Source organism: Lipotes vexillifer, unplaced genomic scaffold (genome assembly GCF_000442215.2).
Source record: "Lipotes vexillifer unplaced genomic scaffold, Lipotes_vexillifer_v1.1 scaffold693, whole genome shotgun sequence".
NCBI lineage: Eukaryota > Metazoa > Chordata > Mammalia > Artiodactyla > Lipotidae > Lipotes > Lipotes vexillifer.
Genome location: NW_006783500.1, coordinates 345,606 through 362,178, shown reverse-complemented (window position 1 = coordinate 362,178; position 16,573 = coordinate 345,606). Strand labels below are relative to the sequence as shown.

Genomic DNA, 16,573 nt, shown 5'->3' with positions numbered 1-16,573 from the left:
TTCCCTACTGAGATGTTATATCATTTTTTTCTTTACAGGCATATTTTGTTTTGTCACCTTGAGCGTTTTATAATAATTGCTTTAAAATCCTTGTCTTGCAATCTCAACATTTCGGTCATCTTGGGGTTGACATCTGTTGACTATTTTCCCCTTGGAAATAGGTCATGCTTTCCTTGCTTTTTCTCACATAATTTTGAGTTGTATCTGGGACCTCGTGAGTATTATGTTGCAGAGGCTGCGGATTCCATCATGTTCCTCCAAAGGGCGCTGAGGGTTTTGTGTCAGCAGGTGATTCTCTGGGTTAGCCACACACTGCCAGCTGTCTTGCCTATAGTCCTGGCAGCCCACTTTGCTCTGAGTGTGTCCTGCACACGCAGCTTCAGGGCTTAGGAAGAGTCTGGGAAGAATTTGCACACACCTTGGGTCCCCTTCTCAGACCCTCACTTTGTCTCCAGTGGCTCCTTCCACCAGTGGCCCCAGTGACACTCAAAGTAAAACCTCAGGGCTTCCCTGGTGGTGCAGTGGTTGAGAGTCTGCCTGCCGATGCAGCGGACGCGGGTTCGTGCCCTGGTCCGGGAAGATCCCACATGCCGCAGAGTGGCTGGGCCCGTGAGCCATGGCCACTGAGCCTGTGCGTCCGGAGCCTGTGCTCCGCAACGGGAGAGGCCACAACAGTGAGAGGCCCATGTACCAAAAAAAAAAAAAGTAAAACCTCAAAAACCTAAAACTCAGCCCATTCTGGTTGCTTTCTCCAAGTCTTTACTCCCTTCAAAATATTCTTACTTTTGTTCACTTTTCAGAGTCTTCAGGTAGTTGTTCTTTTTGTATTTTGATCAGAATTTATAGTTATTTGTAAAAGGTTCAATTAGGACCTTGTTCCTCCTACGAGAAGGGGAAACGCCTATATTGACTTGATGGAACAAAACATTTTACTGCCGTTTACCAGAAGCATTGCCATAACATGTAAATTCAGGAAGGGTGTGATTCACATGCCTCCCTGAGGATCAGGCAGTTACAGCCGTCTGTCTGTAGCAACCCTGAGAGTACAAGCATATTATGTCGCAAGCACAAAGTTACTTTGACACCGTCATACCAGTGAGCGTATGGGTGACATTTTACACAAACTCTAAGGCTAGATCTTACTTTTGTCCCTGGTCCTTACCTTCACTGAAATACTCACCTAAAGCATCCAGACGGCTGGGAAATCAACTGCGATCCCAAGTAACTGCAGAGAGAGTTTTTCCATCACTTTCCAAATAATCCATCGCAATGCTTACTATAGGATTGCTGAGAAAATCTAACTTAAACTGGCTGGCTGCGTGTCCCAGCATAGTGTTCACTGATTAATTTCTATAAAAGTATCATAATTCCCATTTGTTTTGTAAAAACAGTCTTGTGATTGTGAATGTCTGATGATGAAGACCAGCCAGGTACTTATCACTTGAGTCAAAACTTCTATCTATCTTGAAAAGACCATTTAAACTGCATTTATCCATTCTTCCAACTTTCTTTACTACTATGTTATGGACAGGCCCTCATCCTTATTCTGTCATAGATACACCATGTCACTCTCTATCCAGATCTTTGTAACAAAACACTTGGGCTATTGAAAGGAATACCTCTAGATTTCTACATTCTTTTTGTTTATTTGTTTTGTTTTTTTAATCACTTTATATCATATTCTTTACTTTTTTAAATTCATTTTTATTGGAGTATAGTTCCTTTACAATATTGTGTCAGTTTCTGCTGTACAGAGAAGTGAATCAGCTATATGTATACATGTATTCTCTCTTTTTTGGATTTCCTTCCCATTTAGGTCACCACAGAGTACTGAGTAGAGTTCCCTGTGCTATACAGTAGGTTCTCACTTGTTATCTGTTTTATACATAGTAGCATATATATGTCAATCCCAATCTCCCAATTTATCCAACCCACCCCCTCCTAGGTATCCATACGTTTGTTCTCTACATGTGTCTCTATTTCTGCTTTTCAAATTAGTTCATCTGTATCATTTTTCTAGATTCCACATATAAACGATATTATACGATATTTGTTGTTCTTTTTCTGCTGGAGAGGGTGTGGAGAAAAGGGAACCCTCTTACACGGTTGGTGGGAATGTAAATTGGTGCAGCCACTATGGAGAACTGTATGGAGGTTTGTTGAAAAACTAAAAACAGAACTATCATATGACCCCGCAATCCCATTACTGGGCATATACCCTGAGAAAACCATAATTCAAAAAGATACATGCACCCCAGTGTTCACTGCAGCACTATTTACAATAGCTAGGACATGGAAGCAACCTAAATGTCCATAGACAGACGAATGGAGAAAGAGGATGTGGTGCATATATACAATGGAATATTACTCAGCCATAAAAGGGAACGAAACTGTGCCATTTGTGGAGACATGGATGGACCTAGATTAGAGACTGTTGTACAGAGTGAAGTGAGTCTACATTCTTTCTTATTTTTATTCCTCCCAGAACTGTAGTGCCATATTTCTTACATGTGGTCTTTATTCACCATAAACCCGTAGCTCTTTCTCTGCCAATACTAAACCTGATTATTCCTTCAAAACCACAAAAGTATGAAAATGCTCCTTCTTTCATTTATATACTGGATGCTAATTAAACACTGAATCCCAGTACTTAGTTCCTAAATGATGTAAAACTCATATGCCCACTTGTTTTGATAACAGGTTAACTCTATACATTACTGCAATTACTATGAAACATTTAAGGGATATTCAAATTAAATACAGCATAAAGTAAATGTATTAAAAAGATGCTGAAATTAAATACTTTTAGAAGATTGTTTTTGGCTCTCGGTTGTCAAGAGGTCCCTACTTGCTATCATATTACCTCTTGATTAATGCACACAAAGTACAAAAATATTTTTTTTAGTTTTTTTTTGTTGAAGTATAGTTGATGTACAATATATGTTACAGGTCTATAATATAGTGATTCAAAATTTTTAAAGGTTATAGTCCATTTATAGTTATTATAAAATATTGCCTATATTCCCTGTGTTGTACAATATATTCTTGTAGCTTATTAATTTTTTTTTTTTTTTCTTTGCGGTACGCGGGCCTCTCACTGTTGTGGCCTCTCCCATTGCGGAGCACAGGCTCCGGATGCTCAGGCTCAGCGGCCATGGCTCACAGGCCCAGCCGCTCCATGGCATGTGGGATCTTCCTGGACCGGGGCACGAACCCGCATCCCCTGCATCGGCAGGCGGACTCTCAACCACTGCGCCAACAGGGAAGCCCCTAGCTTATTAATTTTATACCCAATAATTTGTATCTCTTAATCCTCAACTACTATAATGCCCCTCCCCTCCCCTCCCCCCGGTAACCTAGTTTGTTCTCCGTATCTGTGAGTCTGCTTCTTTTTTATTATATTCACTAGTTTGTTGTATTTTTTAGATTCCACGTATAAGTGATAATATACCGTATTTGTCTTTCTCTGACTTATTTCACTTAGCATAATGCCCTCCAACTCTATCCATGTTGCAGCAAATGGCATTATTTCATTCTTTTTTATGGCTGAGTAATATTCCATTATATATATATGTGTGTGTGTGTGTGTATATATATATATATATATATATATATATATATGCATCTTCTTTATCCATTCATCTGTTGATGGAGACTTAGGCTGCTCCCATATCTCAGCTATTGTAAATAGAGCTGCTATGAATATTGGGCTATGTGTATCTTTTCAAATTGGTGGTTTTGGTTTTTTTATATATACCCAGGAGTGGAATTGCTGGGTCTTTTGGTATTTCTATTTTTAGTTTTTGAGTACAAAAATTATTTTAATCACAACTAACTCAAGAATAGAATAAATTAGATTCCATGAACTGGAGATTACCACACATCATAAAGCAAGGGTTCATTAGAGATCAGGCTGAAAAGTTTCCTGAGCGGGAGGGTCAACTCTAAGAAATGATACTTGGAAGTTACTGGGGTGTAGAATTGAGCCTGACATGAGGCGTGGAGATCATCTATTGAAGGGATTTCCAGAAAGAGAGTGAAACAGCTTTCTCTCTTTGTAAGTTCATTGACAAGATAGCTGGAAAGTATTCCCTCTGCCTTTGGGGCTAGTTAGCAATAGCCATGATCACAAGAAGAATTAACAACTGTGATCCACTGAGTGGGTGCCACATGTGGACACCGGCCCATTTGTATGGCTGGGCAACCTGTAAACAGTTATCATCATCCGCATTTTCAGAGGAAGAACCCGACCCTCAGAGACATTGTGTAGTTCATCCAAGGCCACGCTGACGGAGGTGGCAGAGCTGGGATGACAGCGTACAGCCACCTAAGTCACAGGCGTGGATGTGACTCAGGCCCCTACACTTTGGGGGGATGAGCTCATCCAATGAGAACAGACCTTGTGAGCTCTCCCTGGAAAGATTGCATCATGGATGTGAAAAGCCTTCCAGAGAATCCTGTGGAGGCACAAGGCATCGTTCCTTCTTGTTTGCTTATTTGTCTTTGTTTTTCCCCTTTTCTCTTCTCGCACTTGGTAAATAGGTGAGTCATCCTGAAAATGTGCACTTCTTTTCAGTTTATTCATCTCTAAATCTATTCCAAAATGAAACATACTCTTCAGAAACTGAAGACAGTATAAAAATAGTAGAATTCAGATAAAATAAACCTTTATAATTCACACACTAGGTATTAGTCTATATTTTCTATTAATCTAACTTTCTGTGATGATTCACTGTAACAGAAGACATGGGAATCAACTGATAAACTTTCCTCAAGTCGCCACTTTCAAGGGATGCAAAATTGTAAGGATAGAAGTAAAGGTCCTCAACATAGAAAACAAACTTATGGATACCAAAGGGGAAGGGGGGAAGGGATAAATTAGGAGTTTGGGATTAGCAGATACATACTACTATATATAAAATAGATACACAACAACCTCCTACTGTATTGCACAGGGAACTATACTCAATATCTTGTAATAACCTATAATGGAAAAGAATCTGAAAAAGAATAGATATATATGTATAACTGAATCACTTTGCTGAAACCAACACAACATTGTAAATCAACCATATTTCAAAAAAAAAAAAAAAGATGTAAGGTCCTACAAAAAAAATCCTGCCAAGAACAATACTTAAAAAAATAAAACAAATTGTGAAGCAATCAGTTGTATAGAAATAATGTCCCTAACGTTTCCTTAAATTACATGAAGGTTGTGACATTTCATGGCCACTGGCACAGCTAAATATAAACAGACTATGCTGGGCTGCCCCCTGTGCTTTTGCTGACTGACAGGACAATTAAGGGAACAAGTTCCCTTTGTAAATTACAGCTCCACACAGCTTTGAATAAGCAGAGAGTGTACATTAGAAATATTTTTAGCTTGACATGAAACTTTCCAAAGGCTCCTAATTAAGCGTTTAAGCCCAAGGAACTATAATTGCAACTGCCAGAATAACTGGGAAATCATACCTTTGGTGGGATCAATCTTAAACTAAAACTATTGTTTGGAAAGCCTTATGGAAAGGCTTTATTATTCAACATCCTCTTAAACAGAAGGCCACTTCTAACACTGCCCACTTGGTGAGCAATGCAGATGCACTCTTTATATGCAGGGAGTGTATGCAATAAACGTAGAAGCACATACAAGGGAAAAGAATGGCTGTGAACATCAGTCCTCTGTAACTAAAGAGAAAGACTCCAGTCTTGTCCTACTGTATTCCACAATGGAGCATCCCATTTCCATGAGTCAGATGTGGTTCAGGCTGTGGCAGTTCAGCTCTCAGCATCACTGAGAGAGGCCTTATTAGAATACTGTCTCACTTACTATCTGGCCCCCAAACTCTTGCATGTTTGTAAATGTGCGATATCTCTAGAAGAATAAGACCGTAATGCGGTTTTATGCAGAATATCTCTCTACAGCTCGTACTTCAAGTATTGTTATATGAAGGTAAATTCTTTGTCCAGTTTACATGCTAAGAGCTTTCAGATGAAAACATCAGTTGCTTTTAATGAGGATTTTTCAGGGCCATTTGCATATATGAATTTAAAATAACTGTCATCTAGCTACCATTGTCATAACAAGTCATGTTTTGGTCACTGGTGCAATTACCCAGATCAATCTTCTGCGAGTATCTTTAGAGAATTTGGTATTTGTGCAATTTTAAATAAATAATCAGATGAAAGTGATGTTTATTTCAATATTATTTTATTGGAATGTATTTAAGTTCTCTATTATTGTTATGATTCATTTCAATCCCAAACCAAGAGTTTCAGCAGCACAGTGAGTGGCACCGTGAATTTTCAGTAAAACTTTGTTGATGACTGTCATGTACGCGTCGTGCCCGTGGGCGTCAGGCAGTGTGTGCGTTGATCACTGAGTCACCAACAGCGCTAGCATCATACCCATTCTGCCCAGATGAAGAGACTGACGGTCAGTGAGGTTAGGTAACCTATAGCCCAAGGTGACACAGTACAAAGTATCAGAGTTGTATCTGGAGCCAGCCAGTCTGGCTCTGGGCCCTTCTCTTAACACCAACACGACGTGGATTAAAACATCCTTGTTCAATGAGCAAATAAATAAATGAATGATCCTCCACTGCTTAGAGGAAGACATCAAACTACAATAGAATATGTATGACAGTAAAGTAATGAGGCTTGTTGTCCAACAAATGCTACACCCCGTTGGTTTCATTTGCATACAGGTTCAGAATAGGCCCCCGGGATTCTCATCTCGTACTAATGGCACCACCAATTCTCAAAACAGTTGCGGCACTATCCTTGGAGGCTGACTTCAGACTCAGTGTATAAGCCACAAATGCACACGACTTAGCCTAATGGCTTTATATCCCCCCCTTATGTCTTAACCAAAGAGGCTCAGCCTGCATGATCATGCACATTCCTCACCAGAGTTGGCTCTGGATGACATTTGGCTGTAAAAAGAGTCAAATCCATCTTCCAAGGGTGAAAACATGCCAAGAGGCAAAGTGTTCATAGGGATTCTGTCGTAGTTTATTTTAATCAGTTCCACAGTCGTTCTGAGTAACACAGGCATTGCTCTAAAGGTTTAGTCCACTAAGTTGGAAGCCCTGATGAGGATCCTACTTATTTGGATAAATGAGTTAGTCAAGAAGAGCAGAAATGGGCCTCATTCTTTTAAAATCCAAGTTGTAAACCTCTAGAAAACAAGGGATGGAGTAGAGAGAGAGGAGGATAGCTACTCATTTTTTTCCTTCCAGGATGTTACAAGATTGAAGTCCCTGGGAAAATTCCTTGCCCTCCGTCTGAGTCTTAATGGTGATGGTAGGAGGGCAGGAGACAACAATTTAGTAAAAAAGTGGGAGTGAAGGATTTTACCAGCAATAGGGAATGGGTCTTAGGCAAAACTTAGAAGTAGGAAGTTTGATTTTTGAACCCCTATGAGGTGCCCCCATCAGGCTCCCCTGATTTCATCTCCCAATGAGACGGCACCCCCATTTCTCCCCACATCTCAATTCTTGTTTACGTCGGATGTCAGAAAGGTACTAGCTAATGGCAATTTGCCACGTGATTAACCGCTAGTATTTGCATCATGCAAGAAACTTTTAGAGGAGAAAGCAGCCGAATTCTGCCACCGAGGAACGCCTCTATCCTCTGTACCCACTTTCTTCACCAGTGAATCAACGGAGACTTGTAAGCCACCTCTGAACTGCAGAGCTCCTTCCTTAGAGAGAGAAATAGCTTAGAAATAGCTATAGAAATTTAAATTAAACTTGCTTATATAACCAGAATAATACATCACAAGCAGCAACTATCTGAAGAGAACCATGAATTTCTGGCACTGTATCTCTATCCAGAAAAGCCAGGAAAGACAACCCCTGGTGAAAATCATCTGGTTTCAAAGGAAGTATCTGAAAGTAGTCTAGCCCGTGTCTGGAAGGGGCCAAGGATACTGGGGTTGTGACATTTGCTGAGCACTTGAAGCGCCAGTGTGGCCTCCTGGTATAATGTCTTCATGAAAAGCTCTCAGGACGGCCTTTTTATATTGATAAGATTTACTAGTGAAAAAGATGGTAATACTGATAAACATTTACATTGATCAATGCTGATTCATTCATCACAAATGTACTTAGTTAACAACATTAAAATTAATGTTTTCTTGTGCAATTTGGAATGAAGAAAAGGGTATTCTGATCTGGCTTTGTAACTCAAATAACCGTTCACCCATCCCTCAAAGTCGATCTAACCCCAAAGGAAAATGGTTGGCAGGCAGCTTATAAAAACATCCTTTCTGGCTTCAGATACCTGATAGACAAGGTTAAACATGTTTATCTGAGTCTGCTCCACTGTAAGACAGCCGACCATGTATTGACTAAAAGAAAAAAGAAGAGTAGTCCAGTTTAACTAGCCAGATATCCAACAGAATTTGAAATTTGAATTATGAAATCTAAATGTTCCCAAAGCAATCATTAAATACTCAAGTAAATGGAAAAGCAATGATCCAGGATCAGTGTTGTTAAAATGCGTAAGAAGATGAGGCAGACACTTCCAGGTTCCTCCAGAGTCAGTGTCCGTAAACAGGTCTGTGGGAAATACAGGTGAGTCATGAGCTGGTGCCGTGAGGCTCCATTACTGGCATGTGAATGGGAGTTAACACCGAATGCCACCAGACAGGTTCTGAGGAAAGGGGCTGAGGAGAGAGAGTGTGAAGATTCCAGCAATTCCAAACTCAGATGGTACAACCACATTTCCATGGCTGTTGAGAGAGCACTTCTTCAGCAGTGGGAGAATCCAGGGACCTACCGCTGACCGCGCTGTGTCCTCCCTGCCCACTCAGGAATTTCCCCATCCCCGCCCATGGGAGACTTACTTCCGGTGAGTTACAAACAACCCCAGAGCCTCTACATCCTGGAATTTATAATAAACGCTCAGAATTTTAAACACTCTGATGTTTAAGAACATTTTTCTGCATCTTAATGTATTGGTTTACTGAGTATGTTTTTTGAAGATATGAACTTTTGCTGGTTTCCTCACAGAATCAAAGGCCACACTTGGTTTAATGCTTGCAATAGCCATTGAACAAATAAAATTAACTATCATAGTGTGAAAATAAGAAAAAGGGAGGGGGAAGAGGCAGACTACTTAGCTCAGGCTGTGATTCAGCTCTGTTACTGGTATTTATTGAGCACCTACTGCATGCATGGCAGAATCGCTCTATCCGTTTCATTGTGACTGCTGGCAAACTCATCTCCTGTATGGCCCTTGCCCCCAACTCTCCTGTGAGAAAAATCATCTTTCCCACTGTCTGGTTCCTGGAGACGCTGTGAAAATTGACAAGTGCATGTTTGTGAAGTACGCGAAATCCTCAGACTAACGTGTTATGTAAACACAGAAGTGTGCAGCCTTTCCAGGCCACAGCCTGCGTCTGTAGCTTCTCTAATAAGCCAAGTTTTCCTGGTCGGGTGCTGTTTCATTCTGAGATAGCTGATGTGCCTTTTATTAATACATGTCCATGACTCATTGCCCAATAGAAGATATGGCTACAAAGATCAAATTGTATTTTACATGGACTAAAAGTCTCCTAATCTCTTTTGTTCAAGTAAAGTGCCTCAAATTTTCATGATTCATTATACATTAGAAAAAAAAAAAAACCACTTTCTTCTTGGCTAACAGATATTCCTTATGTTCATGAAGATTTTTTCAAAGATGTTCAAAACCCAAAAGTAATTGATTGCTTAGAAGTTGGTCCATATATAATTGAAATAAATAATTTTTAAAGTCCTATTGAATTCCATAACAATTGAAGAAGTTATAGCATTAAAATGATGCACCATCAGATTAAAGACCATATTGTTATCACGTTTTCAAGTAGTTCAAACATCAGGAAACAATTCATATGCGGGTTTTTTAATAGACTTGCTGAATATTTTGCAAATGCATTTTTTAAGTTGCCAAAAACCTCTGCTATTTAAAATTGTCAGCATCCATCTTAAATTATTAGCTCAATGACACTTTTTGAAAAATGCAGTTTTGTGCCCCTTGTAATGAGTGTCGACAGTGAGTGGTATTAATTAGCACGCAGCAGTCATGGACCCAGCTCGTTTCCAGCTGTTAATCTGGGACCAACTCAACAAAGACTCCTATAAGCTAATCAAGTCTGGCTACTGGTTCTTCAATTCACAGTACGTCATATTTCTCTGGGTAAAGCTTTATTCCCATTTGCTTTCTTCACTTCTACCTCATTATTGCCATTGCTTGCAATTTACTGAAAAGGTCACCTTTTGAGGAAATTGGCACGCACATGGCAAAACATAAACTCTTACCTAAGGTAGATGGCAGGTTATTTAGATTTTTGATACATAGTCTATCAATTTGAGTTCACTAATTTTTTTCCACCCACCATAGTTGTTTGCATAAAACAGAAATTATTCTGTAAATACTGTAGGGGAAATTAATACTTTTTAAAAGGTATCTACACATGTTAATAAACTTAAGAATATTTATGAATAGTTTTGTAAAATTATATTTTGTAGAGTTATTTTTCTTGGAAATAACTGAGATGCTTTTTCCAGAACATAGTTTATATTCGTATGTAGATCAATAGAGATAGATCTCTCACAATATTAATCTACGTATCTCGATAGTAGATAGACGATAGACTACAGCTATAGTGAGATGGAGGTATTTCACTACATATATAGACATATACGTAGTATTTGTGGATAATAAACTATCCCTTTCATTTCCCGTTTTTCTTCAAGAACAATTAATTAGCAAACAGCGAGTTTCTTTGTGGCCTTTCTAATAATGTTTAAAATTAACTCTGTAACAAAACTAAAGAGAACACAAACAATAATTTAAGCATAAGTAGGACATGCTTCACTATATTTGTAAAAAATAAAATGATAAAAGTCTCCCTACCCAGCAATGTGCTAAGCGTGGCTCACAGCAGCTTGTAGGAGCTGAATGTTAAATTTTCAGGAATTTTGTGAACCAGTTGGCAAACACACATTATTAAATTTTAACTATGTGAATTTATACATAAATAAAGTACATTTAAACCAAAATTAATAAATACTCAAGCCTCATCCAACCCTAATTTTCTTGTGTGTGGTCTAAGTTCCTTATTGTGTCCCTGTGAAGGGGTTTTGGTCCTGAGCTAATCTGTTCCTGACGTCACATCCAGTGACATCAAGGCGGTAGCTTGAAAGTGTCCAGGGTGGGGTATTTACACCTCGGAAATCAGCACATCCTATAGATCAGGGTTTCTTTCACTAGGGAGTTGGTTAATAAAACATTTACTAGCTTGCCCTTGGCCTATCCTAACTAAATTACTGGGTGAATGTCTAGTTCTAATGATTCTTCTTATCATTTTCTCCTCCTCCTTCTCATAGACTTTAGTGAAAATGAGGACACAACAATATTGTGTCTTGCAATCTGTCAAAAGTGCTCTGAGATTTGATGACTCTAAGCCCTCTTTCTAACTTGAAAGTCAGATAGGATCTTAGGCAACACTGAAAAATGTACTTCAAGTGTAGGTTGGCGGATCATTTTTGCACCCTTCAGTGGGGCAGCCCTGGCTGACGTGCAAGCTGCTCAGACAGCTTGCCCTTGTGTCCAGTGGCAGAAATGAAGATTGGTCAACATTCACTGAAAAGAGCAACCTTGGGAGGTTCTTGATCTAGATGTAGCTCATCGAAGTGACACATGAGTAGCCCTTTCCGGCAGTGCCCTGAGCCCTCACAATTCAGTTTCTATTCATTTTTATTTTGTAGTATATTATCCTGTTTCTTGTAAAACAGAGATAGACGTTTAGAGAAATGTGTAGTTGCATGATTAATATATACACTGAAATCTTAAAGCCAAACTACATGTACAACTTACTGTACACTTCCTGGATGGAATCAGTTTGTCTTTTGTGTAACCCACTTCCAGCAGGGATCACACAGACCTGATCATGCCAATGCCTACTTTGTAGTGAGCTGTCTGTGCAGTGAGGTTTCAATGACCTGATAAATAGAAACACAACAAGAGTGCTTTTTAAAAATCTGAATGCAACATTACATTCAGGATTTAAATTGGGTTCTTTTTTTATTGAAGTGTAGTTGATTTACAATGTTGTGTTAATTTCTGCTGTACAGCCAAGTGACTCAGTTATATACATATAGACATTCTTTTTCTATATTCTTTTCCATTATGGTTTATCACAGGATATTGAATGTAGTTCTCTGTGCTATACAGTAAGACCTTGTTGTTTATCCATCCCATATATAATTGTCTGCATCTGCTAAACCCAGCCTCCCACTCCATCCCTCCCCCACGCCCCTCCCCCTTGGCAACCACAAGTCTGTTCTCTATGTGTTTCTGTTTTGTAGATATGTTCATTTGTGCCATATCTTAGATTCCACATATAAGTGATATCATGTGGTTTTTATCTTTCTCTTTCTGACTTACTTCACTTAGTATAATAATCTCTAGTTGCATCCATATCGCTGCAAATGGCATAATTTTATTCTTTTTTATGGCTGAGTAATACTCCATTGTATGTGTGTACCACATCTTCTTTATTCATTCATCTGTTGGTAGACATTTAGGTTGTGTCCTTAAATTGGATTCTTAAATGAGTTCTCCTTCTAAAATGTAATACAGATTTTTTACAATGTAGTAGAAAAACATTCCTGTCCCAACTAGTAAAGTTAGAAAAAGAGGGGGAAAAAGGTGTATGAATGTCCGTAAATCATGTCTTTCAATCTGGTTATATTGAAATTTCAAATTAACCAACTAATGTTACATTCAGAATATTTATAATCACCCTTTACTGAGACAACACTAAATATGGGATGATCAGAATATTGTTCATGGTGGCAAAACCCTTACGAGATTACTTACGCAGCTTTAATTGATGGAAATGTTTCTTTTTACTATTAATATATGTTCATACATGTAAAAAACACTCAGTAGTACTCTAAAATTCTGTCAAAGTCTTTTTTTGAGTAATTCAAAGAAGTTTCCAATATCTGTCATTAATCCTTTTTTTTTTTTTTTTTTTTTTTGCGGTACATGGACCCCTCACTGTTGTGGCCTCTCCCGTTGCGGAGCACAGGCTCCGGACGCGCAGGCTCAGCGGCCATGGCTCACGGGCCCAGCCGCTCCAGGGCATGTGGGATCTTCCCGGACCAGGGCACGATCCCCTGCATCGGCAGGCGGACTCTCAGCCACTGCGCCACCAGGGAAGCCCTGTCATTAATTCTTTACAGAAAGAATAAAAATTAAAGGATTCTTTTATCGTACTTCGGTCCTCTACCGGACTGTATTTTCTATCCAAACTTTTTATAGTGTCAAAGCATGCAGAAATTATATCTAAATGACTTGATAAGAAGTTGGTAACAGAAAGGATACATATGTGTGTGTATATCTATATAGATATAGAAATATATACATACAAAAAACCACATTACATGGATGATCAGAGCAAGGAGATTAATTTTATCATGCCAGATGAGAAGTGTCATTTATGGATTCACAGTTTTCCTATTGTAATTACATGGCCTTGTGGAAGAAAAGACATAATTATCATTTTCAACGTCCCTGGCCTGGCCTCATTGAGCAAACGGCTCTTGATATTGACATTTTGTACCGTGGATAATGATACTCTTCCTTCATTCAGAGGAACAAGAAGTGCCATAAAAGCACTCACTCATCAATGGCCATTGTTTTATCATCAATTTTCACACATTAGAAAAGAAACAGCACCAAGCCTCACCCAGTGCAAATTATTATGTTCTCACTAAGCCTCACCAGGATTAAACATTCAAATTAAATTCATGCTTTTGATAGGAAGATAAGAAACTATGCCATGGGATACCAAATTATCTTTTAACAGATCTAGCATTTTAAGTAAGATAAATTAAGACTATTTGAAATTTAAAAGTTTATTTTTAAGGAACGTAAAATGGCCGATATAAATTCGCTAGAAGCTAGAAAAATGCTCGTCAGTAAATGCATTATTTTACTAAAATACTGGGTTTTAGAAATAAAGACTTATTAAAACAAATAGCAATTCAAATAAGGACAGGCAATCTTTGTTTCTGACTTTATGAGTGTAAACACATACACACAAAATTCATGCAAAAGTAAGTAGGTGTTAATTTTATACACCACGGTCTAGACACGGCAAGAATACAAACATGTTATTCAGTTTTTTTAAGTATTTTCTGTTATTCCAACAAGACACCAAGGAAGTGATATTCATATGGCTAATGTGGTTTGGAAAGGCACTCTGGTGAAATTTTAGCTAACGTTAGACTGGGGCAAATAAGCACTATTGTGGAAACCAAGGACTTGGAAGTAAGTGGTTTAGGAGTCAGGAGCATATTAAGCTGTAGAAATAATGAACCCTACCATCTGAGAGATAAAATTCACCATGCAGAGTTCAGCCTCTGGTATAGATGAGAAATTAAATTAAATTTGAGTTAAAGACCTATCTCCTGAAAATCTTAACTTAAAATCTTGCTTTGAATTTGTCAGTATATCTGAGTTTACCTTGAGATTTGATTAACCAAGAAGTACAAGATAGGGTCCTGTTTAAAGTATGTAATTCATATCTATCCCTCCCAAGAGAAGCTAAAAAGGGATTTTGTTCTTTATGAACTGAGGAACGTATACACTCCTACTGTTTAGATTTTGAATGAGCATCTTTAAATATGTTTATTAGATACAGGTGCATACAAATGGTGTTTCTTTTTTTTTTTTTTTTTCCGGTACGCGGGCCTCTCACTGTTGTGGCCTCTCCCGTTGCGGAGCACAGGCTCCGGACGCGCAGGCTCAGCGGCCATGGCTCACGGGCCCAGCCGCTCCGCGGCATGTGGGATCTTCCCGGACTGGGGCACGAACCTGCGTCCCCTGCATCGGCAGGCGGACTCTCAACCACTGCGCCACCAGGGATGCCCTGGTGTTTCTGTTTTGGCTCTTTTCTGTTACAGATTCTATCATTTCTGTCTTTGACTTTTTCCCTCATCTTCAGGGATTCTAAAGAGAGGTCTTCTGAAAAGTCAGCACACACGTGGAACTTTGGCTTAGATCACAGCCTGCCTGACATGTATTTACTTGCTGATTTGTTTGTTTGTTTGTTACAATAATGCTTGCAGTCGACAGTGACATCATTTGGGAGAGCCTCTTCCCTTAAAACAGCGGCCCCTTTTTGACACCGGGGACTGGTTTCATGGAAGACAGTTTTCCCACAGACGAGGTGTGGGGGGATGGTCAGGCTGTGATGAGAGCGTTGCGGAGTGACGGGGAGCGCCCCCCCTCCGCCCCCGCCGCTCACCTCCTGCTGTGCGGCCGGGGTACTTGTCCGTGGCCCGTGGTTGAGGACCCCTGCCTTAAAAGGTTCAAAGATTCCCTACCTGGAGTTTAGTCTCTTAGGCAAAGGTTCTTACATAGTTGGAAGATGTATGATTTAAGAAAAATTAATAATAAAAGTAAGCCATTTGTAATTTCACCAAATCCTTGACAGCAAAACATTTACTATATATACATGTGTGCTGTGTGCATATATTCACAGACCTGAACAATGAAAATGCCAACAAAAATGAAAATGCAGCAAAGAAACAAAAAGTAATGACGCCAGAAGTGAAACTTAAATCAAATGTAAATGGAATTATGGAAGAACTAACTGACTGTGGAAATGCTGACAACCTCCCCTTTCCATGGGAACTTCAGGGAAGCAAACCTGTTGACATACGCGAGGAAGGTGGGGCAGGGGGATGGAAAGGATGAAGACGTCCCAGAGAGAGTGACAAAAAAGTTCACATTAAAGGAAATCTCAGAGATATTTTATCCCATAGAAGTGCAAAGGACAAAATGTTGGCAGCTAATCCAAACCTAGAAAGCAGGGTGACAATTTTCCAAGCCATGGAGAAGATGCTTTTTCCATATCGTGCATGTTTCACCATCCACTGGGTGGCCAGGCTGTGTGGCCAAGGTTAAAAGGCAGGTAAGTGCCACCCAGGGAAGAACCGGTGCAGGTTTCAAGGTCCCTGAGAACAGACAAGGCACACACCAGGTGTAAGTGGCACAGCATTTACTTGCAGCAAGAGGAGAGAATGTGCACAAGGCCCAGCCCTTTGCGATGCATCAGTTCCCACAGGCAGTGTCCATGCTGCCTAAGGCGGTGGGGCTGACACACCCCACTTCGAGCTGGAGTAAAAGGGACCAGGGAAAGATGTTCCCTCCAAAGGCCTGGGGGGGCTCTTCATCTCCCAGTGAGGAGGTGTCAGGGCCCCTGGCCACTGTATGATTTTTTTCACTTTATTGAGTAGGTCGTAAGCATTCTCACCACACACACACACACACACACACACACACACACACGCCACCCTGTTACCTCTGTAAGATGATGGATGTGTTCATTGCCAAGGCCACTCCTCTTAAGAGCCCATGTACCAACCAGAAGCTGGTGTGACAGTGTTTCCCAACAGAAACAGGAAGAAAGCACTATTCAAACTGCTCATGTTTTTTTTACAATGAAGTAAAACACTTTAATTCATGTTTCTAAGGTTTTAAGTTATACTAAAAAGAAAATTTGTTTCACCCT

At 39.6% G+C, this 16,573-nt stretch overlaps 1 protein-coding gene across 1 annotated transcript in view; it reads left to right on the top strand.

The window, feature by feature from the left end:
• LOC103086918 (potassium voltage-gated channel subfamily KQT member 5-like) overlaps positions 1 to 16,573 on the top strand; it is a 564,354-nt gene that overhangs the window by 211,770 nt on the left and 336,011 nt on the right. The gene's annotated exons all lie outside the window — the stretch shown is intronic.